Here is a 12,157-nt window from a genome sequence, read left to right as displayed (position 1 = left end):
TACATTGCTGTTCTCTTAGAGACCTGAACTATTTTTAAGAATGAGCAGAAGGGATTTTGAGAAGGGATTTTCCAGATTGCCGCTGAATTCGACCAAAATCTCTTACAGGTACTTTTCAGGTGTTGTTTCAAGCTGGAAAAAAACTGAGAGGGCCAGCAAACTGAATTGAAACAGCGCTGATAGCAAATATTGCAGAGAAAATGGTCCCTGCCCAGGGTGTGGAGGAAGTGGGGAGCCAAGGAAGTGAGAAGCCCCTCTGTAAAGAATGTAGATGTCTGCCTTAAGTACTTACTGCCAGGTAGCTGTCACAAGCCCCCTCCCACACTAAGAACGGAAAAAATTATAACTTGATGATTAAAACCAGGTTATGGACCGAGCGCGGTGGCTCACGCCTGTAATCCCAGCACTCTGGGAGGCGAGGCGGGCAGATCATCTGAGGTTAGGAGTTCAACACCAGCCTGGCCAACATGGCGAAACCCCCGTCTCTACTAAAAATACAAAAAAATTAGCCCCGCGTGGTGTCGCACGCCTGTAGTCCCAGCTACTCAGGAGGCTGAGGCAGGAGAATCACTTGAACCCGGGAGGAGGAGGTTGCAGTGAGCCGAGATCGTGCCACTGCACTGCAGCCTGGGAGACAGAGTGAGACTCAGTTTAAAAAAAAAAAAAAAAAAAAAAGTTATGAATGAAGAAGTGTTAGGAGCTTGGTTTCTCAAAATTAAACCTCTGTATGGTTGGCTAGTTTCGGAAAACACAACTACCGAAAGCTGCCCAAAGTCCTTGCTTTCAAACACTATATGTATTGAGTGCAAAACTTCAAATATTATATTGGCATATTTAACACCATATGTTCAGGCAAAACTCTTATTTTCCTTTTATTTCCTCAAACCAAGATAACTAAGGAAGGCCAAATCCTTGTACCAAAGTTTACCCCACAAGGGAGATAATACACACAACTTTGCGTGTGCTGAGTGCACACACTCTCCAATGATTTTTGGTGCTCATGAACAAACTCCACAAAATGGTTTTGGTTTGGTTTTGTTTTAACTGTTACGGAAGAATTATTCGTCCACAGCTGTATGGTGCAATGGTAATAAAATGGAATTTGGAGTCTTCGATTGAGAGCAGCACGAACACATATAAGTTTGAGCAAGTGCTTCTGTGCTTCACCTTTCTCATCAGGAAGATGGGTTCTTCTCAGGGTTGAAAGTGATTGTGAGCATGAAACTGCATGGTAAATGACAAAGCTCTATGCAGAGATCAGCAGGCAGCCTGGTGCAAGGGCAAAAACTCTTCATCTTTTTCTTGCCTAAAAGGCAGGAGAGCCAACACAGGCTCCCCAGGATAACAAAGGCTCATCTTTGCAGTGATGGAGGAGGGTGAGGGAAGAGAAGAAATGTAGGGTAATCCTGACCCTGTCTCAAGTTGGGGAAAGTTGGTCCCGACTTGCCGCTCTCCTTGTCTCTCTTTCACTCTCCTCACCTCTCCTCCCTCCTCCATTTCTTGAGACTTAAACCTAGGTAGGAACCTACTTTCTCCGTCCCTGAAGTCAAGACCCCCTTTACTTACTGTATTTGTTTCCTAGGGATGCCTTCACAAATCACCACAAATTTAAGGACTTAACAGAAATTGATTCTCTCAGTTCTGGAGACCAGAAGTGTGAAATCAAGGTGTCTGTCTGTAAGGCCACACTCCCTCCAAAAACTGTAGAGGAGAATCTTCCAGCTTCTGGTGGATCCCAGCATTCTTTGGTTTGTGGCAGCACACACATCTCTGCCTCAGTCTTCACATGGCCTTCCTGTGTCTCTTCTTCCCATCTTTTCTTTTACAAAGACACATTATTCTGGATTTAGGGCCCACCCTCATCCAGGATGATCTAATCTTGAGATTCTTCCCTGAATTAAACTTAATCTGCAAAGACCCTTTTTCCAAATAAGGTAATATCCATAGTTAAGGGTGTTAGGACTTGGACATACCTTTTGGGGAAGGTGCAATTCAACCCGTTATAATTATCATCTCTGTAAAATGAGGATAATAACACCTACCTGCAGAGGTTGTTATTGGGATTGGAGAGTATGTATTAAATGGTAGTTGACAGTCAATGCTTAGTAATGAAGTTAGCCATAATCCTGTTTTGTTACCTATTAATCCAGGCATGTATATATATACATGCCTCCCCAAAAGATATGTCCAAGTCCTAACACCCGTAACTATGAATATATATACACGCCTGTATATATATACACTTACACACCTGTGTGTATATATACACATATGCATATATATACACATGTGTATATATATGCATATATATACACATGTGTATATATATGTGTGTATATATATATACACACAAACAGCTGATCTCTACATATATATGTATATACAGGTGTGTATGTATATATATATATATACAGGAGTGTGTATATATATATACACATATACATATATACATATATAATACACACATATTATATATATTATATGTACACACGTATACTATATATACAGTATATACATACTATATATACATACATTGTATATATACTGTATATATAGTATGTATGTATATATACACTTATATATAGTACATATATAAGTGTGTATATACATATAGTATACTGTATATATATACATACTGTATATATGCAAAGCTCTACGCAGAGATCAGCAGGCAGCCTGGTGCAAGGGCAAAAACTCTCCATCTTTTTCTTGCCTTAATCTGCAAAGACCCTTTTTCCAAATAAGGTCATATCCATAGGTCATATCCATAGGTCATATCCATAGCGGGGAGATCACCTGCCTCGGCCTCCCAAAGTGCTAGGATTATAGGCTACGTGTATGTGTGTGTGTGTATACATATATATATATATATATATTTTTTTTTTTTTTCATGACAGCCTCAGGAGGTCCTGACGACATGTACCCTACTGCACTCCAGCCTGGGCAACAGAAGAAGACCCTGTCTAAAAAGAAAAAAAAAAACCATTGAGGTCCAGCTAAGTGTATGGATATCAAAGCAAAAATAATTGATTCCAAACAGCTGCCCTTACCTGTTAACTCATTGTGTTATTCAAGTCTTCTTCAAGCCTCTGCTTTTACAGCAATTGTGGCCAATGTGAACAGAATTTAGGCTAAAAAACTTTGAGCAGTTGTCAATATTGTCATGAGTAGAAGGCTATGGCAAATAATACGTCATAGCTGAAGCCAAACAAAGACTATTCGTTCAATTTAAAAGGTATGGTAGAACTCAGAAGTCTGGGGGTGAAGCAGACTTTTGAAGTACTTTATTCAACAGACAAGTTGCATTGCTTATCTCCAGTATCTTTATAAAATCTTTCTTTTCTCTGGTTTTATTTCACACATTTCTTGAGCTTTCATTATATCCTGCCTTGGTTTGTGTATTAGATGAATTTTCCCACTGTGAACTCATTGCTTGATATCAGAAGCTACATTATTCATCATACCTTTCTGCCTGTTATTCTACCCCTTTTCCACCTGCACAGAATTTCACTTCTTGACACACCCTTGTTTAAAGCCAGCAGCAACTTCTGTAAAAGAAAAACTTCAGCCAAATTAAATTTAGAGGAGTTTAATTGAGCAATGAACAATTCACGAATCGGGCAGCTCCCAGAATCACAGCAGATTCACAGAGACTCCAGGGGTGCCTCATGGTCAGAAAAAAATTATGGACAAAAAAAGTAAAGTGATGTACAGGAACAGAACAGCTAGATTGGTTACAGGTTGGTGTTTGCCTTATTTGAACACAGTTTGAACACTCAGCAGTCTATGAGTGGTTAAAGTATGACTCCTGGGATTGGCCAACACTCAGCTATTGTTACAGGCACATACTCTTTTTTTTTTTTTTTAGAGACGGTGTCTTGCTCTGTTGCCCAGGGTGGAGTGCAGTGACATGATCTCAGCTCACTGCAACCTCCGCCTCCCAGGTTCCAATGATTCTCCTGCCTCAGCCTCCCAGGTAGCTGGGATTACAGGCAGGCGCCACCACGCCCAGCTAATTTTTGTACTTTTGATAGAGACGGGGTTTCACCATGTTGGTCAGGCTGGTCTCAAACTCCTGACCTCAGGTGATCTGCCTGACTTAGCCTCCCAAAGTGCTGGGATTACAGGTGTGAGCCACCACGCTGGCCAGGTGCATACTCTTAAGTTAGGTTTTTCGATCTTGTCTGCCTATTAAGTTAGGTTGCAGTTCATCCACAAGGACTCAAATATAGAAGCACAGAGTCCTTCTCAGACCATATTTAGTTACTTTAACACTCTCTAATAGCCAGAAGTTAAAGCTGAAATATTGAACATCTTAGGTTAGATCTGGAAGCATTCCACAGTCTGCATCCAACCCAATTTTCATCACATGCCAAAAAAAATCTTTCCCACCTTCTGTTTTATGCAGCGTTTCTTCTTCTCTGGGTCTTTGGTCACATCCCAGTGCTTCCCCCAGTGCACATACACACACACCCGTCTCCTGTTCTCATCCACATCCCTCACTTCACAGGTCAGGGATCCATCATGGAGATCCTACCAGTTGCTGAGTATGTCTATTCCAATTTTGCATTCCAGGACTGGGAAAATAACCACAGGATGGGTTCAAAGATTCACTGGGCCCAATATAAGATGGACCTGAGATAAAACTTCATTGATCACCTGCCCTACATAAGCTCCTAGTTTTACTTGTGAACCAGGATGACATGCTCCCACTTCCTTCACATCATTCCCACACAATTCTCTAGATTTCTTTCAGCATACTTTGCAAAAAATATGCAGTTCTTTGGCCAGGCACAGTGGCTCACCCCTGTAATCCCAGCACTTTGGGAGGCCGAGGTGGGTGGATCACCTGAGGTCAGGAGTTCGAGACCAGCCTGACCAACAGGAGTAACCCCGTCTCTACTAAAATACAAAAATTAGCCGGGTGTGGTGGCACATGCCTGTAGTCCCAGCTACTTGGGAGGCTGAGGCAGAGAATCACTTAAACCCACAAGGCAGAGGTTGCAATGAGCCGAGATCACAACACTGCACTCCAGCCTGGGCGACAGAGCGAGAAACTGTCTCAAAAAAAAAAAAGCAGTTCTTTTGGACTACAGTATACCTTCTCCTAGGACATATTTTGAAGTATAGTATACCTCACCTTTCATGACCTGCTAGGACTGGAGTCTAGTTCTAGTCTAGAAACAGACAGGAGTGATGGAGGCAGGTCCTGAGGAGAATGAGCAAGGCAAATGCCTCAGGGAAGGCCATGACACATTCTTCAGGCAAAGGAGGGCTAACTTCTTCAGGCAGTGGTGGAAAGCAGCTACAACTGGCAAAGGAGATGCATCAGAACTTAGGGATTCTGTAGCCTCAGCTTCATCAAGATCTGCCTTGTTCCCATACCAAATTCCAGGATCCTGTTCCTTCTCAGTCAAGGACTCACTTTTGTATTTAATTCAGCCCTTGGCAGAGGGAGACTCGGGGGTTGGTTTTCAGAAATCTTTGCCATGTGGCTACAGGAGATGAGGGTTTATTTCAGGGCAGACATAGAAGCTTTCAGGTTTTTATGTGGAGTATGATCTGAGAATTTGAAGGCTTGAGCTCATCCTTTTCTTTTCCTACTACTCAGTGAAGTTAGGAACAATCAGCCAATCTTATTATATTCCGTAGTTTGACTAAAAGCAAATACTTGGCCACCCAGAACCTTGCCTCCGGTAGATATTTTATTAGAAGTATCCAGTGGCCATGCCTTGCATATCTCTTACCATATCATAATGTGGACTACCAGTGCCCTCTTTACCACTGAAAATAGAGGCATTGGTGCCTTCAAATCTAATCAGATTAGAAAACCAACTCCAAAAACTCATTCTTATGATTCTGTTTTTCTATAACCACTTCCACTACCAAAATTTCTATCAGTCAAAATCTTTTTTTTTTTTTTTTTTTTTGAGATGGAATCTCACTTTGTCACCTAGGCTGGTATGCAGTGGCACGATGCCCACTCACTGCAACCTCCACCTCCCGGATTCAAACTATTCTCATGCCTCAGCCTCCCAAGTAGTTAGGATTACAGGCGCGTGCCACCACTCCCGGCTAATTTTTGTATTTTTAGTAGAGATGGGGTTTCACCATGTTGGCCAAGCTGGTCTCGAACTCCTGACTTCAAGTGATCCACCTGCCTCGGCCTCCCAAAGTGCTGGAATTACAGGTGTGAGACACCATGCCTGGCCTCTATCAGTCAAAAATCTTAATCAGAACAGAAGGAAATATGTATTAAGAGATTTACTGTAAACAATCATTTATGCAATTGTGGGGACAGGCAAGGCAAGTCTGAAATCCACAGGGCAGGCTATCAGATGGAGCTGACTGAAATTCTAAGGCACAAGAAGCTATCAGTAAAATATCAATATCAATAAAATAACTTCACAGTAACACCTAGATTGTAACTAGAGGACTATAGCCCCTGAATAACTGGAGACTATATCCTGGCCAGTTTGATGCATCAAAAATATAATAAATCACATGTATGAGAGAATGAGGCTAAAAAAGGAAAATAACATCTCAGTATTTAAAAAAAAAAAAAAAGATAGTTTTGACCTCATGGACCCTCTGAAAGATTTTTGTTTTCCAGACAGGGTCTCACTTTGTCACCCAGGCTGGAGCACAGTAGCATGACCACAGCTCACTACAGCCTTAACCTATCGGCCCTCAAACGATCCTCCCACTTCAGCCTCCAGAGTAGCTGGACTACAGATGCACACCACCATACCCTGCTAAATTTTTAATTTTTCTTTACAAATGGAGTTTCTTTATTCCCAGGCTGGTCTTGAACTTCCAGGCTCAAGCAATCCTGCTGCCTCAACTTCCCAAAGTGTTGGGATTACAGGGATGAGCCACAGTGCCCAGTCCCCCTGAAAGGTGGCGAAGGCTTCCAGGAGTAGCTGGGCTACACTTGGAAAAATGCGGGATTACATGAAAGTAAGTATCCAACAAAAAATAATGCTACTTGGAGGTACATTATTTACAGTGGAATTGCCTAATACCCTGTACCCTATTTAACATATGTGAATTAAATTATATGACTAAAATAATGTAAATAACAAAAATTAAAACAGTGGTCATTCCACTCAGAGACCTTTTTGAAATGGGAAATATAAATGTGCTTTTCCTTCTAGAACTCTCAGCTCCTGGGGGAGGGTCTCTCAAAATGTGAACATTTTCTCCATGGAGTGCAATCCTAGTGTTTAAAGCTATAGTTTATATTTTCAAACTGCTCAGCCCTAAAAGCCACATAAGTACTTCATTTGTGCTCAGTCCAGGAAGTACTGAATCTATTCCAATAATGGAAGCATAACTGCCCAACAGATTCTTCTTGCCCACTGCCCAAATAAAGCCTATTTATTAAGACAAGAGAATTGCAATAGAGAGTTTAGGCCAGGTGCGGTGGCTCACACCTGTAATCCCTGCACTTTGGAAGGTCAAGGTGGGCGGATCACCTGAGATTAGGAGTTTGAGAGCAGCCTGGCCAACATGGTGAAACGCGATCTCTACTAAAAACACAAAATTTAGCCAGGCATAGTGGCAGGCACCTGTAATTCCAGCTACTCAGGAGGATGAGGCAGGAGAATCGCTTGAACCTTTGTTATCCCAGCTATCGTCTTTGTTTCAAAGTTAAATGATAAGCTAAATTCCTCCTGTAGTTAGCTTGGCCTACACCCAGGAATGGACAAGGGCAGCTTGGAGGTTAAAGGCAAGAAGGAGTCAGTTAGGTCAGATTTCTTTCACTGTCATAATTTTTCTATGTCAGATTTTTTTTTACTGTCATAATTTTTGCAAAAGGCAGTTTCAGAAGGAAAACTAACATGGTTCGAGGTTGTCTAAAATGGTCGCCATGATGGCGAATTTCTAGGGAACTTTTCAAGGATAATATTGATTGATACATCCAACTTTTTCTTAGGCTTTTCTTAGGCTTAAAGCCTAATCCTTGGATCTACTGTTAAAAACTTTAGACAAATTAAACAGAGTTTAATTGAGCAAAGAATGATTCATGAATCAGACAGCCCACCTTCCAAAACCAGAAATAGATTCAGAGCAACTCTGACACTACTGTCTGGTCAGCAAAGATTTATAGACAGAAAAAAGAGTGACACACAGAAAATGCAAGTGAGGTACAGAAAGAGCTGGATTGGTTACAGCTCAGTGTTTGTCTTGCTTAAATAGTTGGCCACCTGTGAATGATTGAAGTATGGCTGCTGTCTTGAGAGTTGGCTTCTTGCTCTTGCTACAAGAGTAGGTTATAGTCTGTTTACACATCCATTTACACATCCAGTTTGCTATGTACAGATAAACCTTTAGGCCAAACTTAAAATATGTAAGGAGGTAGCTTTAGGCTAAACTTTATCTATTTGTTTGTTTATTTATTTAAAGAGAAACTCGCTCTGTTGCCCAGGCTTGAGTGCGGTGGCACCATCTCAGCTCACTGCAAGCTCCGCCTCGAGGGTTCAAACGACTCTTCTGCCTCAGCCTCCCAAGTAGCTGGGATTACAGGCATACACCACCACACCTGGTTAATTTTTGTATTTTTAGTGGAGACTGGGTTTCACCATGTTGGCCAGGCTGGTCTTGAACTCCTGACCTCAGGTGATCTGCCTGCCTTGGCCTCCCAAAGTGCTGGGACTTAATCTAGTCTTATTGGAACCACTGTCATAGTATCTGATACCTGAACCTACTATATCAAGTCTTCAAAGTAGTAGTGAGAGCTAGAGGTGAGAATTTTCATCCCAGGGCAAACGATGTTGTCATTACACACTTGCTGAATTGAATGGAGGGTCTCACAGGGTCAAGTATGAAGCTTGAAGGAGTGGGTACACAGGGGAAGAGAAACCTCTGAAGAGAAAGCCCAGGCTCTCCTCTTCCCAACTCATTTATACACTGGTTATATGTAAATCAGCAGTCACAAGCCAGAGAACCACAGGCCAGATGCCCTTTACAAAGGTCTCATAAAATGTTCTCTAAAAACTTTGAATTGGCTGGGCAGTGTTTCCCACCTGCAATCCCAGCACTTTGAGAGGCTGAGGTGGGAAGATTGCTTGAGCCCAGGAGTTTGGACCAGCCTGGGCAACACAGTGAGACCCCATCTCTACAAAAACTAAATTTTAAAAATTAGCCAGGCCAAGTGTTATACACTTGTAGTCCCCACTACTCAGGAGGCTGGGGTGAGAGGATTGCTTGAGCCTGGGAGATAGAGGGTGCAGTTGAAAAATTGCCATTGTAATATTATGACAGTAAGAGAAATCTGACATAGTTGACTCCATCTTGCTTCTAACCTCCAAGCTACCCTTGCTTATTCCTGGGTGCACGCCAAGCTAACTTTGGGAGAAATTTGTAGTTTAAATGATAGTAACCCTTCCCAAAACTAAACTGCCTTTCTAACACTAAAGAAAGTCCAGCAGCTTAGAAGGATGACAGGGGCCCAAATTCTGCTAAAATGTAGGCTTAAACAATTACCAGCCATTATTCTGGAGGTCACAAGACTTGCAACTTCTCCAATTCACTATTTTAGAACCTAAGATTGGCCCTTTGGGACATCTCTTTAGACTTTTGCATTTCTGATAACTAGATGGCTCCACCCAGACCCTCAACTCTTAGTTCAACTGGTCCTGTAGCCCCTACCCAGAAGCAGACTCAGTGCGCAAGGACCATTGTCCACAGCCCTATGATTGCTTCTCCAACCAATCAGCAGCACCCATTCCCTTAGCCCACTGTGCACCAAACTATCCCTGAAAGACCCTAGCCTCTGAATTGTCAGGGAGATTGATTTGAGTAATAACTCCATCTCCCTATGTGGTGTGGCCAGCCTTATGTCAATTAAACTCTTTCCTTACTACAATGTCATGGTCACAGTGAATTGATTTTGTCTGTGCAGCCCACAGGAAGAACATGTTAGGTGATTACACAGTAAGCCATGATCATGTCACCGCACACCAGCCTGGGCAACAGAGCAACACCCTGTTTCAATAAATAAATGGTCAGGCTCAGTGGTTCATGCCTATAATCCCAGCACTTTGGGAAGCCAAGGTGGGTAGATCACTTGAGGTCAGGAGTTCAAGACCAGACTGGCCAACATGGTGAAACCCCATCTCTACTAAAAATACAAAAATTAGCCAGGCGTGGTGGTGGGTGCCTGTAATGCCAGCTACTTGGGAGGCTGAGGCAGGAGAATCACTTGAACCCGGAAGGCAGAGGCTGCAGTGAGCTGAGATCGCACCACTGCACTCCAGCTTGGGCGACAGAGGGAGACTTCGTCTCAAAAAAGTAAATAAATACATTTTAAAAATTTGAATTGATTGCCCACATATTAAAATATTGACACTAAAATTAGAATGCCTATATTATTCTAAAATCAGGTGTTGGAGAGGGAAAAAAATTACTTCCCTCCACCCTTCTCGGTTCTCGTATATCTCTTTTGGCTGGGCTATAAATTAAATTGACATAAAGCAGATTAACAGGAGAAAAAACATACTGAATTACATATATATGTACAAGAGTCCCACAAAATATGGAACTTGAAAAGGGGCTGGGTGATTGAAGCTTTCACAGCACTCTGAGCTACTGAAGGGAATACGGGCTTGGAGCTTCTGGGGTGTGGTAAAGACAAGTTATGAGAGGGTGAGGGGAGGAAATGCATGGTAGATAAAAGCTGTCTTGTTTTGGGGGGGTTTTGTTTGTTTGTTTTTGTTTTTGAGATGGAGTCTCGCTCTGTCGCCCAGGCTGGAGTTCAGTGGCACGATCTCGGCTCACTGCAACCTCTGCCTTCCGGGTTCAAGCAATTCTCCCACCTCAGCCTCCCAAGTAACTGGGCCTATAGGCACGCACCACCACACCTGGCTAATTTTTGTATTTTTAGTAGAGACAGGGTTTCACTGCGTTGACCAGTCTAGTCTCGAACTCCTGACATCAGGTGATCTGCCTGCCTCAGCCTCCCAAAATGCTGGGATTACAAGCATGAGCAAACACACCCAGCCGAAAGCTATCTTGTTATGCAGATGAAGTCTCTCAGGTAATAAAAGTAATCTGAAGTAGCCCTCTTCCTGATACAGATACTTTTACTAATGTAGATTTCCTTTATAGATCTAAATTTCTTTTATAAAATGAGTTTTTCAGAGCTTCCTGATACAGATACTTTTACTAATGTAGACTTCCTTTATAGATCTAAATTTCTTTTATAAAACAAGATTTTTTTCAGAGTTCCCTGATACAGACACTTTTACTAATGTAGATTTCGTTTATAGATCTAAATTTCTTTTACAAAACAAGAGCTTTTCAGAGCTACTCCTGTGTCTGCAGTTCCTTAGAATAACCAGCTTGAAATATGCCAAAGAAGTATATTTTGAGGTGTCATAGTCTGGTCTCCTATAGTCATATTTTGGGGTGGTGGGTCCTGAGCCCCAACACAGGCAACCCTGAGCTCACATGTCTGCGGAATGTAACCTCTTCAGTGTGTCCCCTCTCCATCTCTCCCATGGTCTTTTGTCATCACCCTGGCATTGACATATCTCTTATATCAAGCAGTGGCTCACACCTGTAATCCCAGCACTTTGGGAGGCCGGGGTGGGTGGATCACCTGAGGTCAGGGGTTCAAGACCCCCCTGGCCAACACAATGAAACCCAATCTCTACTAAAAATAGAAAAATCAGCCAGATGTGGTGCACCTGTAACCCCAGCTACTAAGGAGGCTGAGGCAAGAGAATTGCTTGAACCTGGGAGGCAGAGGTTGCAGTGAGCTGAGATCACAGCACTGCACTTCAACCTGGGTGACAGAGTGAGACTCTGTCTCAAAAAAAAAAAAAAGAAGAAGAAGAAAATGACATGTACTTTGTACCTAAGTACTTATCAAAATATGTCTTAACCCCAGCTTACTTTCTGCTTTTCATCACCTGTCCAGCCTCTTTCAGTAGGCATTTGAATTTAACTGTTGATAAACTTCAGTTAGTGCCAGTTAATCAGAACCTCTTCCTCTGGGACTTCTAATACCCCATCACTACAAAGCTTTAGATTTTCAGTATTCCTAAGGAAAGGTGTGATACCTTTCCTCACTCATCACCAGGGTCACAGCCAAGAGCCCTATAACAAAAGACAGGTTAACAAGAGAAAAGAATGACAAATTTATTTAATC

The sequence above is a fragment of the Gorilla gorilla genome, chromosome 3, assembly GCF_029281585.2.
Source record: "Gorilla gorilla gorilla isolate KB3781 chromosome 3, NHGRI_mGorGor1-v2.1_pri, whole genome shotgun sequence".
In the NCBI taxonomy this organism is placed as follows: Eukaryota; Metazoa; Chordata; class Mammalia; order Primates; family Hominidae; genus Gorilla; species Gorilla gorilla.
The sequence above is the reverse complement of the archived record's forward strand: the minus strand, read 5'-3'. Positions refer to the sequence as shown.